The sequence below is a fragment of the Trichosurus vulpecula genome, chromosome 8, assembly GCF_011100635.1.
Source record: "Trichosurus vulpecula isolate mTriVul1 chromosome 8, mTriVul1.pri, whole genome shotgun sequence".
NCBI lineage: Eukaryota > Metazoa > Chordata > Mammalia > Diprotodontia > Phalangeridae > Trichosurus > Trichosurus vulpecula.
Window position 1 is genome coordinate 258,075,996 of NC_050580.1, and position 15,519 is coordinate 258,091,514.

Here is a 15,519-nt window from a genome sequence, read left to right on the forward strand (position 1 = left end):
GGGGAAAAATGATGATGACTGAATATTGCAAGGCGATGACGACTGAATCTAGGTAGGCTAGTCCTAAATCCAATTCAGCAAACACTTAGGAAGCACCAATACTAAGCTGCAAGGCACTGTGCTAGGTGCTGAAGAAACAAAGTCAAAAATGAAGGCTTGTTCTATTGGATAATACAACATATAGACAGATTATCAGGAGCTTGGAAGTTGCGCTTGAGGTCAGGTAAAACTTCCTCATGATGAGAGCTGTCCAAAAATAGACTGGGCTGCCTAGGGAAGCAGTGAGTTCCCCTTCAATGGAGGTTTTCAGACAGAGGCTGGATGACTGACTGCTTGTCAAGTATATCAGAGTAGAGATCAATCTCTACTATATTATTAATAAGTAAGTAGAATTAAGTAAGTACACCTTTTGAGTGTCAGTGAGAGAAGATGACTATTCAGGGCACTCTTGAATCACCATGGTGGGGCCATCTCCAGTTGTCCTGATCTATATCTTGCTACTGGACCCAGATGGTTCAGGAGGAGAAAGTGAGGCTGGTGACTTTGCACAACCCTCTCTCACTTAAATCCAATTGACTTGCAAGTTGTAGTGTCATCTTCCTGATGCCATGGTGAAACAGTAAGGCAATAAACACAACATCAATGAATATGCCTATGTAGTTCTGTACCACAAAGTATGAGAGACTGTCCACATAGAAGGTAAAAGAAATATAACATTTACTCAGACACCAGAGGATCATATTCCATAACCAAATGTTCAGCTCCCACAGCCAGTCAGCCCACTTCATCATAACAGCAAGGAACTTAAAACACCATGTCACAGCCTGGAGCCTGGCCATCCCAAAATCTCCCTGACCCCCTGCTGGGGTCTTCCCCAAAACAAACTCACAATACAGCTAAGTCAGCCTGTTCAGTTCTAACAGTCACAATGGCAGCCATTAGCAGCATAACATCTTTCTCTCTCTCTCTCTCACTCTCTCAGTATTTTCTGTGACTTTAACTTCCTTTTCCTGTCAGGAAGCTCCTCCCACCATGTAACTTAGGCTTCCTGTGACATAAGCAGGTCACATGGCCTATTAACGGGTGGGAAAGATCTTCAAATCTAATTGCTACTGCACATGGTCCTCTTTGAGAATGAAGGCTAAACAACAATAAATCATCATGCCCTACAGTAGTATGTCGGGACTTGATGCAGTCAACGCAATACACTCTATCACCCGTGAAGCACAATATCAGTGCAATATCATCTATGAAAAAACAATAGACTTGGAATCAGAAAACCTGGCTTCCAGATCTGCTGCTTAGCACCTGCACGACCCTGGGGCAGGTCAGCTTTTTACCTGCTCAGTGAGGAGATTGTAATGAATCCTGAAATTCCCTTCAAGAACTAAAATTAGAGTACTATGAATTTCAAATGGAGTGACATGAGAGAATTCAAAAAGGGAAAGATCTCATACAGGGGTTTAGCGAAGCTATCATACAGGAGGTGTGAACCAAGCTGGGCCCTGAAGGAAGAAAGGGATTTCAACAGGTATTGAAGGACAGCATTCCAGGCATGGGAGATAACATGCACAAAATCAGAGAGGGAAGAAAGGGTGGGACAATTTGGTGGAAAAACAAGCTGTCCAGTCTGGCTGGGACAGAGGATGTGATGAACTTGAAAGCGGCAGGCTAAAGTCAGAACAAGGAAGGCCTTGAATACCCACTTGGATGAAGTGAGAGGCCAATAAATCAACTAGTTAATGGTATACCAGTGCACTATAAATCAGCTAGTTAATCGGTGTACCAGCCCACTGCAGCTGCTTTTGAGGACGTTAAAAGACTTCTACAGAAGGTGCAAACTGGGTAAGGATACCAAAAGCATACATGCCTTTAATATGGCCCTCCCATAACAGAAAGATCTTAAACTGAGACACCTGTGAGTTGAGGGGCAAGGGAAAAGAGTACATCTACATCACTATCATAACAGAGGCAAGAACACTGTAAAAGCAGAGACAACCAGATACCTGGAGGGGCAGAATGCGGTCAGGGTCAGGAGTCATCCACCCCTGAAAAGTGCAGGCCTGAGATGAGATGATCTCCAGGTCAGTGCAGAAGAAGAGGATCCAATGAGCAGCACTCCCCAGACCCGACAGCCAGCTCACATTGCCAGTTTGTCGCTCGTTGTTAGTATAGGCATATCTAGTTCTGTCCGAGACAACGGAGCTACTCCCAGATACAGATAAAAGACAGGCATTTTATCAGGAGCAAAAACTCAAACAGGAAACTCTCACTGATTCCCACTTCTGATGTCCCAAGCCAGGTTGTTCTTGCTGTTGTTCATTCCACTCTCCATGATCCCATTTTGGGTTTTCTTGGCAGGGATAATGGAGAGGTTTACCACTTCCTTCTCAGCTCATCTTATACATGAAGAACTAAGGCAAAGCTAAGTGACTTCCCCAGGGTCACACAGATAGTAAGTGTCTGAGGCCAGATTTGAACTCAGGAAAATGAGTCTGCCTGACTTTAGGCCAGGCACTCCATCCACTGTGCCACCTAAGAGGCCCTGATTATCAAAGCTGCATAGGGCATGGAGGGGCTGCTAGGCACAGCAGAAAGTATGCTAGATTTAGAGTCAAAGGACCTGAATTCAAATCCCAGCTCTGCAACTTATTACAACCTATCTGACCTGAGATACATAATTTAATCTCTCTGAACCTGTTTCTTCATCTGTGAAAGGAGGAGAGTGTGGACTGGATGACCTCTAACGTCCCAGCTTTATGGTCTATAATCCTAAAAGGAGAAGATATGGAGGAGGAGTGTCAGAGGACCTCATAGGAGTCAATCTATTTGTCAAGTAGGCAGCAAAGATCACCTGTTGAAACAAAGAGAATTGGATTGGAGCTGGACGTGTGAGAAGAGCGATGATTTGGAATGGGTCTATCAAAAAGAGATGAATAAAAGGGTTGCCAGGAAGCAATAAGATCATGGTTGAGGTTGGATAGAAAAGGAATTACTACTATGAAGTTTGCATCATGATTTATAAAGTACTTTCCTCAAAGCAACCCTGTGAGATATCTCCATTTAAAATGGGAGGAAACTGGGATTAAGAGGCTATATGACTTGTCAGTGATCACGTACCTTAGTAAAGGGCAGAGAGAGCCAGGACTCAGAATTTATCAGGGGCCTTCCATCTACCCACACTGGATGGTCTATTCAATTCGACTCAAACGTTTACTGATCACCTAGTACAGGCATACCTTGTTTTATTGCATTTCATTTTACTGCACTTCAGATATTGCACTTTTCTTACAAATTGAAGGTTTGTGACAACCTTGTGTTGAGGAAGTCTACTGGACCCATTTTTCCAACAGCATATGTTCATATCAGGTCTTTGGGTCACATCTTGGTAATTCTTGCAATATTCCAAACTTTTTCAGTATTATTTTTTTTTTGAGAAGCCATGATTTTTTTTTTGGAGGTGGGAAGGCAGGGCAATTAGGGTTAAGTGACTTGCCCAAGGTCACACAGCTAGTAAGTGTGTCAGATGTCCACTAGGATTTGAACTCAGGTTCTCCTGACTCCAGGGCTGGTGCTCTACTCACTGTGCCACCTAGCTGCCCCTTCAGTATTATTTTTTAATAATGTATATATTTTATTTAATATTTTAGTTTTCAACATTGATTTCCACAAGATTTTGAGTTAACTTTGTCCACATTTCTACCCTCCTCCCCCATTCCAAGATGGCATATATTCTGATTGCCTCGCTTCACAGTCAGCCCTCCCCTCTTTCACCCCATTTCCCCCATCTCCTTTCCCCTAACTTTCTTGTAGGGAAGGATAGATTTCTATGCCCCATTCCCTATATATCTTGTTTCCCAGGTGCATGAAAAAATTTTTTTTAATTTTTTTAAGCATCTGTTTTTAAAACTTTGAGTTCCAAATTCTCTCCCCTCTTCCCTTCCCACCCACACTCCCTAGGAAGGCAAGCAATTCAACATAGATCACACATGTATCATTATGCAAAACACTTCCACAATGCTCATGTTGTGAAAGGCTAACTATATTTCCTTCCATCCTATCCTGTCTCCCTTTATTCAGTTTTCTCCCTTGACCCTGTCCCTTTTCAAATGTGTTTGCTTTTGATTACCTCCTCCCCCATCTGCCCTACCTTCTATGATCCCCCCTTTTTTATCACCTTCCCCTTACGAAAGTAAGGAGAGTAAGATACTCCCCTTACTGTGGAGTAAGATACCCAATTGAGTATACATGTTATTCCCTCCTCAAGTTGAATCTGATGGGAGTAAGATGGGCTCATTCCCCCTCACCTGCCCCCACTTCCCTTCCAATAGAACTGCTTTTTCTTGCCACTTTCATGTGAGATAATTTACCCCATTCTATCTCTCCCTTTCTCCCTCTCTCACCCCTTAAATTTATTTCATTGTTTTAGATATCATCCCTTCATATTCAACTCATTCTGTGCCCTCTGTCTATATTCCCTTCAACTCCCCTAACACTGAGAAAGGTCTCCTGAATTACACACATCATCTTTCCATGTAGGAATGTAAACATAACAGTGCAACTTTAGTAAGTCCCGTATGAATTCTCTTTCTTGTTTACCTTTTCATGCTTCTTTTGATTCTTGTATTTGAAAGTCAAATTTTCTATTCAGCTCTGGTCTTTTCATTGAGAAAGCTTAAAAGTCTTCTATTTTATTGAAAGTCCATATTTTGGAGGGCAGCTAAGTGGCATAGTGAGTAGAGCACTGGCCCTGGAGTCAGTAGGACCTGAGTTCAAATTCGACCTCAGACACTTGACACACTTATTAGCTGTGTGACTTTGGGCAAGTCACTTAACCCCAATTGCCCTGCCTTCCCTCCTCAAAAAAAAGAGGAAAAAACAAAACAAGACATTGCCACAGCCACTCCAACCTTCAGCAACTACCACACTGATCAGTCAGCAGCCATCAACATCAAGGCAAAACCCTCCACCAGAAAAAGAAATTACAATTTGCTTAAGGCTCAGATGATGGCTAGCATTTTTAAGCAACAGAGTATTTTTTAATTATGATATGTACATTATTTTTTAAGACAACATTATTGAAAACAACATTGACTATGGTACAGTGTAAACATAACTTTTATATGCATTGGAGAACCAAAAAATTCGTGTGACTTGCTTTATTGCTATATCTTTTTTTGTGGTGGTATGGGACTGAACCCACAATATCTCCAAGATATGCCTGTATAGATAATGCACAGGGATAGGTGCAGAGATTCAAAGAAGAAAAAGAAAATTATTCTTGCCTCAAAGAATTTGCTGAGAGACAGGAGAATGAAGGAGAGAAAATATGTACAGAGAGAAGTAAAAACATAAGGTAAGTTTCAGTGGCAGAGAACCTCATAACTGGTGGGGAAAAAAGAGAGGGAGAACAGGGGAACACTAGGAGATGTGCCTAAACTGTCTTTTGAAGGAATCTAGGACCTCACTTGGAAGCAGAAATACCTGGGCTGTAATCCCACTTCAAGTCCTTACCTGCTAAGGGGAATCGCTTAATTCTTCTAGAGCTTCGATTCTTCACCTATAAAATGGGAGCCATAACGCGCCATACTCTCAGAATGGTTCTGAGGGTCCAGTAAGGTAACATATGTTTGCACTTTGAAAAACTTGGAAGTGTCATCTAAAGTGTCACCCAGAACAACTGTTACTATAAATGGAGAGCAATGAAGAGAACGCATGTTAAGGAGGTCCAGAAGAAAATAACAACAAAAGACATTAGGACAAAGGGCAGCAATGATTATTAAATGGCATAAAACCTCTTTATTGAAAGAAAAGGAATGTGCAAAGAAAAAAACCAACCCCAGTCCTTCCACAAGAAATAGGTTTCTATTGTATTTTAAATGTTTTTTATTTGAAATGAGTAACATTGCATAGCAGACAGGGCTAGCCTCAGAATCAGAAAGCCCCAAGTTCAAGGCCTACCTCTGAACCCACTCAATAACTGGTTATGTGACCTAGACCTCCTAAAAAATAAACTGCAGTGCAGTCACTTGTCTGCATCTGGAGAAGGAATTTCTTACACTAGAGAAATCAGGGGGCCATCAAAACACTTTTTAGTATATATACACATATGTATTGACACATATATTATACACATATTAGTATACAAATAGGTGAAGCCTATCGACTCCTCTGAATATTTTTAAATGCATAAAATAAAGTACATAGAATTACAAAGGAAACCAACCCTATTAAAATAATGATGCAATTTGTTTCCCATCCAAGTTCATGGTCTTGCTGAACTCTATCCTGAAATAGGGTAAACAGTACTTGCCATTTTGGTTCTGAATATATGGATATGTATATATGCATACACACATACATATATGAACATGTATGTATATGTGTGTATACACACACCTACCTACAACCTGACTCCCTTACGTACATATGTTTGTTTATCTATTTATCTCTTCCAAAGAATTCTCATTTTTGGTGTGGCAAAAACTCAGACCAATGTAGTACTGCTTTTTATTCCCAGAAGGGAAACATAGTTGGCCTTTTAGCAGATCTGGGTCAGGGTATCTATGCACCTAGGGAAGGTTTAAAAATTACACTACCTCCTCAGCCTCCAGTGACAGCTCAGAATATTCGCTATAACACATGGGACTTGAATTATTACAAAATGAAGTACCTGCATGCCACAGAGAGCCAAATTCTCTGATATTAAAAATAATACTTCTGGGGCAGCTAGGTGGCGCAGTCAGTAGAGGACTGGCCCTGGAGTCAGGAGGACCTGAGTTCAAATCCGGCCTCAGACACTTGACACATGTACTAGCTGTGTGACCTTGGGCAAGTCACTTAACCCCAATTGCCCTGCCAAAAAAAAAGCAAAAAAAAAAATACTTCTATAAAAATTAACACTAAAAAGTATCCCTCATTGCCCTTATGAGGCAGCTATGCAGAGCAATGGTTAGAGAGCTGAACCTAGAGTCAGGAAGACCTCAGGTTCAAATCTAGCCTCAGATACTCACTAGCTGTGTTACTGTGGACAAGTTACTTAATCTGTCTGCCTTAGTTTCCTCAATTATAAAACATGGATAATAACAGCACCTATGTGGCAAGTTTATTGTGAGGCTTGAATGAGATATCTGTAAAGCACTTAGCATAATGACCAACACATAGTAGATGCCACATAAATGCTAGCTCTTAATATTATCATCATATTATTGTTACTTCTCTACGTGCTATGCACTGGACAGCTGCCTACCTTGTCTGTCCCTAGCCTCAGTTCTGTCTTCCTTTCAGACAATAGAGAAATTGGGGAAAATGCTAAAACCTTAAGGAACCTCCACAAGACAAAAAATAATTCAAGCCATTTAAATGGTAAGGTCAAATGAAAATCACTGTCCTGTTCAGCTCCCAGAATTAAAAAGGCCGGTCATCATGGCTGTTCAGACATTCCCCAACCTCACTCATTCTGTTTGTAATATACTCCAGGTGGCTATAGTATATGTATACGTGTGCATATGTAAACAGAGATAGGAAGAAAGAAAGAAAGAAAGAAAGAAAGAAAGAAAGAAAGAAAGAAGAAAAGAAAGAAAGAAAGAAGAAAAGAAAGAAAGAAAGAAAGAAAGAAAGAAAGAAAGAAAGAAAGAAAGAAAGAAGAAAAGAAAGAAAGAAGAAAAGAAAGAAAGAATGAAGGAAGGAAAGAAAGAAAGAAAGAAGAAAAGAAAGAAAGAAGAAAAGAAAGAAAGAATGAAGGAAGGAAAGAAAGGGAAAAGTGTGAAATAATCGACTGAATCATCATGGCTCTCTAAAGAAAGGGTAAGAAATTGATGATATGCGCTGGGTAAAGCAAAGTATAGTTTGCTTTGGGACCTCTATAACCTCAAAAGCCTACCCTACCACCACCACTACCAAGTGCCTTTGGCTCTCTCCTGGCATTGCTAACTCAAGTAGACCCACAAGGCTTATCTAAAGCCAGATAAGTTCACACCCAAAAGAACTTTGGGCTACATCAAATCTGACCCTATACCTGAAATGGCATATACTGTTTACCTTACTCCATTCCAGAGGTTCTTAATCCGGGGCCCATGAATAGATTTCAGAGGATTCCTTGAATTTGGAAGAGAAACAAAGTACTTCTTTCTTTCAATATAACTGGTTTCCTTTGTAATCTTATGTATTTTGTATTATGTATTTAAAAACAATGCTTAACACAATCCCTAGCACATAGTAGGAAGTTAATAAATGCTTGCTGATTGCTGACATTATTCTAAGAAAGAGGCCATGAGCTTCACCAGACTGTCAAAGGGCTCCACAACAACAACAAAGGTTAAGAACCCCTACTCTATTCTCTTTCTTCAGCAATTCAGCAGGAATGGGAATTTAGGGGGTAGTTTAAGGTTGGGCTAAACTACAAATACTTAGCATCTAAGTTATATGGGTCATTAGTCAAATAGCCTTGGAAATCTACAAAGCTGATAGACCGTTAACAGATCTCCCCAAAGCTCTACCTTCTTATTCCCTGATAGACAGCTGGGAGAGATTAGATCCTTACATTATTACCAAGGCACCACTAGCTTATAGAAAGAAGACCTACTTAGATTCAAACTGATATATAAGAACACAGGATTTAGAGCTGTAAAGAGAACTTCGCTAGGTCATTCAGCCCAGCCCTCTCCCCTTACAGATGAAGAAACAGAGGCTCACAAAAGTCAAGTGTGTCACCCTAAGGGTTTCCTTCAAGTCATCTATTAGGAAGATCTACTTAAGTCTTCCAAGAGCACAGGGCAAGCTTCCTATTCAGAGAAAGTGGCACCTTAAATTCTTGTGAAACCTGCTCTGAAGTGTTCTTGTTCTTTTAAACCGGTAAGATGCTTTTGCCCAGACACAGAAGATTCCGGAGCAGAGTCTAGAAACAGAGAAGAAATTTTATGGAGTAAAGCATAGTGAAGAGACCTTGCTAGAAAGGCCTAGGAGTTCAAGGCCATCATGAGGCCAAGCATCTCCCATTTGGAGGGGAAAAAAAGATTTCCAATTCCTGCTAGGGAACTAATACAATTTGAGAGTAGCCACATAGTGTAAACTAGTATAAAACAGACTGTCATAATCAGGATGGCTACACACCAAAGGAAAGAATTATTTGACCAACCTCCTGAGTGGTTTGCTCTATCACAGTGAATTCTTGAACCAACCTTAGAGGGTAAAGGGGGCGGTCCCAATATTCAATTCAACATGGCCAACATTTACCAAGGAACTACTAAATACAAAGCACTGTGATAGCACAGGAGATAAGAAAAGAAAGAGTCCTGCCCTCCAAGAGTTTATGTCCTACTATGGAGAGGAGCTACAGTACATACAGAGTTATACAATGTATTTTCAAGACAGGTAATAGTTAGGGGTATGAGGAAAAGTGCCTAAGCTGAGCTTTGGAGAAGTCCAGAGATTCTAAACAATGGAGATCTGGAAGGAGTTCACTCCAGACATGGGGGCACCAATATGCCAGTCTGCATGAAACTGAGAGTACAACTGGTTAAAAGGAGTAGTGAAAAGACTGGAAGGGTAAATGGGAGCTAGGCTGTCAAGGGCTTTAAACTCCAGGCTGAGAATTGTGTAGTCTATCCTAGGAACAACAGGAAGCCACTGAGAGTTTTTGTTTAAAGATGTAGCATGCTCGAAGCTATATTTTAGGAATCTCAATTTGGGCAGCTGTCATAGGACGTTTTGGAAAAGAGATGGAATGGAAGCACGAAGGCCAACTAGGAGTCTTTGAAGTAAGCAGAAATTTGTATTTAAGATCATGGAATCAGGTCTAGGGTTAGAATCATGTTGCTGATTTCCCCCTCCCCCACCCTTGGATTACAGATGAGAAAACTAACCCGTAGATGTCAAATGACTTGCCCAAGGTCACACAGGCAGCAAGTGGAAGTCCTAACTCAATCCGGGTCTTCTATCTATGAATTCAGCACTCTTTCTGAGATCTGGGGGAAAATCCATTCCTTACATCTCTGTCTCCCCAAACAATGCAGTACTTTGTATTACCATGCCTGTCAATTAATTCAACAAGCATTTACTAAGTGCCTTTTACTTGAAAGTCACCTTGCTAGAGACTGGACATAAAACCACCAAAAAAAAAGTCAGTTCTTGCCCTCCTGGATGTTACCTTCTATTATCACAGTTCTCTGCTAACAGCCAGCACTCATTAATAATCTTTAAAGATGAAAGTGTTACCAGTAGTTTCACTTAGAAATCAGGCCTCAAATACAAATTCAACCTCTCTTTTAATCAGCAAAAAGCATAAATTGTTCCTGGTCACAGAGACCGAACAGAAAGGGACATCGATTATTACCTTTTCTTCCCAGGGCCCCAGTTTAGGCCTGGGGCTGGCTAGGAAGATGAAGTATGGTGGTTCCTCAAATGGTACTGTTAGCTTCACTTATACCCTGCCTCAATGATTCCTCCTTTATGACTGCCTCAGATCTGTCCTCCTCAGACAAGGGTAAAGATGCCAGCACCAAACTTGGACTGTCTTCTAACCAGGAGGAAAAAAAATAACACTGGTTTATCTTATAATGGAAATCTATCAAAGGAAGAGAACATAAAGGATGAGAAGCTACATTTTTTTAAAGGGGGGAAAAGGCCAGAGCAAATGAACCTCTTCAAGTCTTAGGAATGGAGTAGGTGCACCCGTTGCCAATTTTTACCAAATAGTCATCACTGTAGCACCATTGGAAAATAGCGCATGAAACTAAAAGGAACACTGGGGAAATTCAAAAGCTTGGAGTTACCCATGGCCAGATAATACTTATAGTTGGAGGTTAATCTGTTTTCAGGAAAAGCCTCAATTTCTGAACTTAGGCAAAAAGTACAAATTAGCACTGCAGAGTTCTGAAAGGACCCGGTGGTGGAGCCTGGAATCCTGCCTAGCCACTCTGGTTTCACTCCATGCCCCCCAAAATACAAAGCAAGAAACCAGCAGCAGTTCTGATGATCAGCCCTTTAAAGTGTAGTATTTTAGAGTCATGTATGTCCCTTTAAGAACTTCGCACACAGACCTCAACAAGCTAAGGTGTTCAGCCAAAAAGAAGGCATATTTCTAGCCTGCATAATCATTTCTGGAATGATTCCCACCGGCAGCCTCTAAGGCGAATAGCAGCTCGCTGATCTCAACCCAAGCTCTTCCAGAGCCTCGATTATGACAGAGTGATTCTTGGGCACAACCGCCTCCCACCCCCCACACACACCCCACCCACACACACCAAACTCAAAACAAGTGGAAAAACTCCAACCAAGAAACCCTAAGCATTCTTCATACACCTGCATTTCACAAAATGCCTTTTCCAGTGTCCCAAGACAGTCAGGACTCAAATTTGGGGAGCCTTCTGCTCTGGGTGATCCTACTTATTCCTAATCAATCCCACTGGGGAAGGCAAAAATAGAAAGGGGAGAGTCAGTTAGCTATGGAACCTCTCCACCCCCAATGACCTAGAGCTAAAGCCAAGAACAGATACACATTTGTTTCAACTACTGGAGCAACTGTATGTCATCCCTAACTCTCAACCCGGCCCTTCCCTCCAACCCTCCTCTAGTCCTTTCTTCTCTGGAATGTGCTTCCACAGAGAGGCCATGGGGGAGAGGGGAAAAAAAATGCTACAGGCAAGAACGGCAGGGAACACTCATCCACCCCAAACTAACCACGTTTCCCCTTCTTTCAGTCTCACTCATATAGGAGGCTAGTTTCTGGCAGGCGCCCAACCCGGAGTTGGCGCTCACCACCGCAAACTCAAAACGCCAGTTGCCTCCGGCCACAGACCCAAAAGCAAATGCCCCAGGGCAAGGGGAGAAGCATCCCCCCTCCAGTTTGGCAGGAGAGATCCTCCAGGAAGATGCCAGGAGTGAAGATCTGGGGTTATTTGCGAATTTCAGTCTCTGGGTATTAATTAGGAAGCTCAATTCGAGCTCCAGCAGAGCTTAACCCATTCAGCTCTCCCACTTTTCGTGGCCTCAGAAGCAACACCCTCTCCTCTCTCTGGGAAAAGAGGGGGATCCTCTCCTCTGATGGAAAAATGGGGAAGGGGAAAGGATCCATCTTTAACTTTCTCAGGAAAAAAAAACTGCTCCGCTGTCTATCCTATGCACATCAGGATTTTAATATAGGGGGAAGAAAAGGGATGGGCAAAGGTACCCCCTCAATCTGCATTAAGCGAGATGTCCTGGCTAGGAAGCCCTCTATCCCACTGCCTACAAACTTAAGAGCATCTTGTTGGCATTCGGCACCGCTGCAGCCCCCTCCCCACAGGAGCCGCATCTGAACACCGCAAGCAGCTCCCCAAAAGCTGGCGTTGCAATTGCATCAACCCTTCCCTCCCTTCGCCGGTCCCTCCGTTTCCCCTCTCCTCCCCATTCCCGAGCCCCTACCTCGCCACGCGGCTCGTGCTCCCGGAGGTACCAGTGCGCGGCACGCGCCCCGGCTCTAGCCGCCTCTGTCCGTGGGGCTTACCCCACGCGGGGTGCCAGGCTCCAGCGAGGAAGGCTCGATCGGGCCCGGGCTGGCTCCCCAGCTCCGGTTCCTTCTCCCGCGCGCGCAGCTGGGAGGGCTGAGGGGGGAAACTCCCGGCAAGTCCAACTCCAGTCACTGGGGCTCCAGCTGCAGCCGCCCGCCAGCCGCGGAGTGCAAACGCTTGTAATGCAAACCTGCCCCCGCTGGCGGACTCTGAGCATGCCCAGTTTGGCTGCTCACTACAGCTACCTTGCCCGGGGCAAAGGGCTGAGGGGAGTCCTTGGTCCTCCGGGAAGCCCCTGGGGGCGGGAGGGAGGCGGAAAGGTGGGAGGCATCTGGGCGTGGGCAGGGTTGGAGTTCGGAACCGGGTCGGGCTGGGACAGTTCCTGGTAGACTCCTGGGAAGAGTAAATAGCCAAAACGGTAAATGTGGGTGGAGCGGAGAATCTTGCAAGTTTCACCAGGCGTGGAAGACTAGGGGTTTTTGTTTGTTTGTTGTAGGTGTTGGCATGTTTTTTTAAACCTAGACTAAGGTTCTAAAGAGGTGGAAAGATGGGAACTTTTCTTTGTAAAGGAGCCCTAGACAAAGGGAAAGTAATGCATCCCCGTGGGGCCGACTTTATTCTGGGGCGTTCTCCCTGTCATACCATCTTAACATAATACTGTTTTAAGAAATCACGCAGTGTCTCTGAAGAGCAGTTTTCCAGACAACTTGAGGTGTGCCCCACCTGTAATACGTGGCGTGACGTAGCGGAGAAAGTTTTGAAGAATCAAAAACTACGTGACCTTGGTCAAATAACAACCCCCTTGGCCAGATTTTTTCCTCCGTAAAATTTGTGATGACCAGAACTTGTTTTGCTTTAGAGATTGTTTGGAGGATGAAAGGGCCTTGAAAATTCTAAAGGACACCACAATTTTTTTTTAACGTGGTGCATAAATCCGATATACAAAGATGAAATTCTAAGAGTGATCAGTAAAGGGGTGATTCTGCCGCCTTTAGAAAGACACGTCATCAAGGATATTCTTTAAATAGCAACTTCTTCAGACGCATTTAATAGATGATTCGATATAAAGGAGGCGGGGAGAGAGAGAGAGAGAGAGAGAGAGAGAGAAGTAGAGGAAGAAGAAGAGGAGGAGGAGAAAGAGAAAGAAAGAAAGAAAAAGAAAGAAAGAAAGAGAAAGTCAACTTTGGAGCAACAACTCCTTCCACTGTGTAAGCCACATGACCCCTATACCTTTCTCTAGCACTTTTAAACATCTTCCATTATCACCTTATCCTGCTTTTCTTCTTCCTCTGTTGTTTTTTAGCTCCAGTTAGCACAATATTTACTCCTCATTTCAGGTGTTGTTATACCCTCTGCTATCACTGCTTTATTCATTCATTCATTCATTCACCCATCCACCTGGAATCAACTCAGTTTACTGCAGCTGTTAATGCCTTAGCATTGTCTCTAGGAACTTTTCAAAGCCATCGAGGCAAGTGGTGATAGCTGTTCATTTACTGAAGATGTCCCTGTGCCTTACATGAAATGGAGGGGGTTAATAACAATAACTCATATTTCTATAGCATTTTAATCTTTACAAAACACTTCCTCACAATTCTGTGAGGTAGGTAGTAATAATGTAGTGTCCCAAAAGTCTTAGTGTGGTTTGGAGCTTTAATAGTTTGTGAGATACTGTTTATTATATGTACATGCTAATTTAAAGTTTGTAAAGCATTTTACATAAATTTTCTTAAGCTCCATAACAACCTATTAATGGAGGTAGTATGGGTAATATTATCCTCATTTTCTAGATGAGAAAACTGAGACTCATAGATGTTTACTGACTTAGGGTCATATAGCCAATAAGTGTCATAGGCAGGATTTGAACCTAGGTATTCCTAATTCCAAGTCCTGTATTCTTTCCTATATGTCATATCATAATAGTATTATTTGGGCAGTAGGTAGTACAGTGGATAGATTGCCTGGCCTTGAATCAGGAAGAATTGAGTTCAAATTTAACCTCAGTCACTAGCTGTGTAACCCTAGGTAAGTCACTTAACCCTGTTTGCCTGAGTTTTCTCATCTGTAAAATGAGCTGGAAAAGGAAATATCAAATCACTCCAGTATCTTTGCTAAGAAAACCTCAAATGGAGTCACAAAGAGTTGGATATGACTAAATGACAGTAGTATTTATTTATTCCCCACTTTCCAGATGAAAAAGTTGAGACTTAAAGTGGTAAAATGACTTGGTTAAGGTCACACAACAAGGAAATATGTAACACACCCAAATCCTCTGACCCCAGATCCAAAGGTCCTATGAATGAAGCAATTTTAGAGATCAAAAAATTAGAAACTATCTAATCATACCCTGTCCTACCTCACTCTAGTCATAAGAAAACTAAGGCCCAAAGAGGTAAGCGATTTGCACAAGGATACGTGGCTAGTGTCATAGTCTTGTTGAGCCTGGAAATGCCTAGTTTAGACTTGGGAGTGAGGAACCTGCAGCCTCAAGGCCACAAGGCCATCTAGGTCCTTGGGTGCAGCCTTTTGATTGAGTCCAGGTTTTACAAAACAAATCCTTTTATTAAAGGGATTTGTTCTGTGAAGTTTAGATTCAGTCAAAGGCCTCTAAACTTTAGAGGGTTTTAGACAATTTCTAGAAATCATCAGAAGGCTACAAAGGAGAAAGGAAATTTTCCAAAATATTAACTGACATTTATATAGTACTTTTAACTTTGTAAAAATACTTGCCATACATCATTTCCTATGTTAGGTACTGCAGATGTTTCTATTGCCATTTTACAGATAAAGAAACTGAGTTTTAGAGTGTACAAAGGGATTGGCTGTAGTTATACAGCTGGTCAGTGTCAGAGACAGGACAGTTTTTGTATCTATACAACCCCTGTACGCTGCTCCCTTAGAACTGTTAAATGATCGTAACTATTGTAATATTGAAAAGGGAGGGAATGGAAGCAAGTGTTGGTGATCAAAAGTATATTTAGTATACGTAGCACTCGAACAGTTTAGTTTCCATATATGTAGCGCAAAATGG

The 15,519-nt window shown here is 42.3% G+C and overlaps 1 protein-coding gene across 1 annotated transcript in view; it reads right to left on the reverse strand.

Annotated features, from left to right (window-relative positions):
- STXBP6 (syntaxin binding protein 6) overlaps nucleotides 1–12,696 on the reverse strand; it is a 359,755-nt gene extending 347,059 nt beyond the window's left edge. Inside the window, exon 1 of the mRNA XM_036735103.1 lies at nucleotides 12,403–12,696. The gene's annotated coding sequence lies outside the window, so the exon portion shown is untranslated. The remainder of the gene's footprint in view (nucleotides 1–12,402) is intronic.
- Between the last annotated feature and the right edge of the window lie 2,823 nt (nucleotides 12,697–15,519).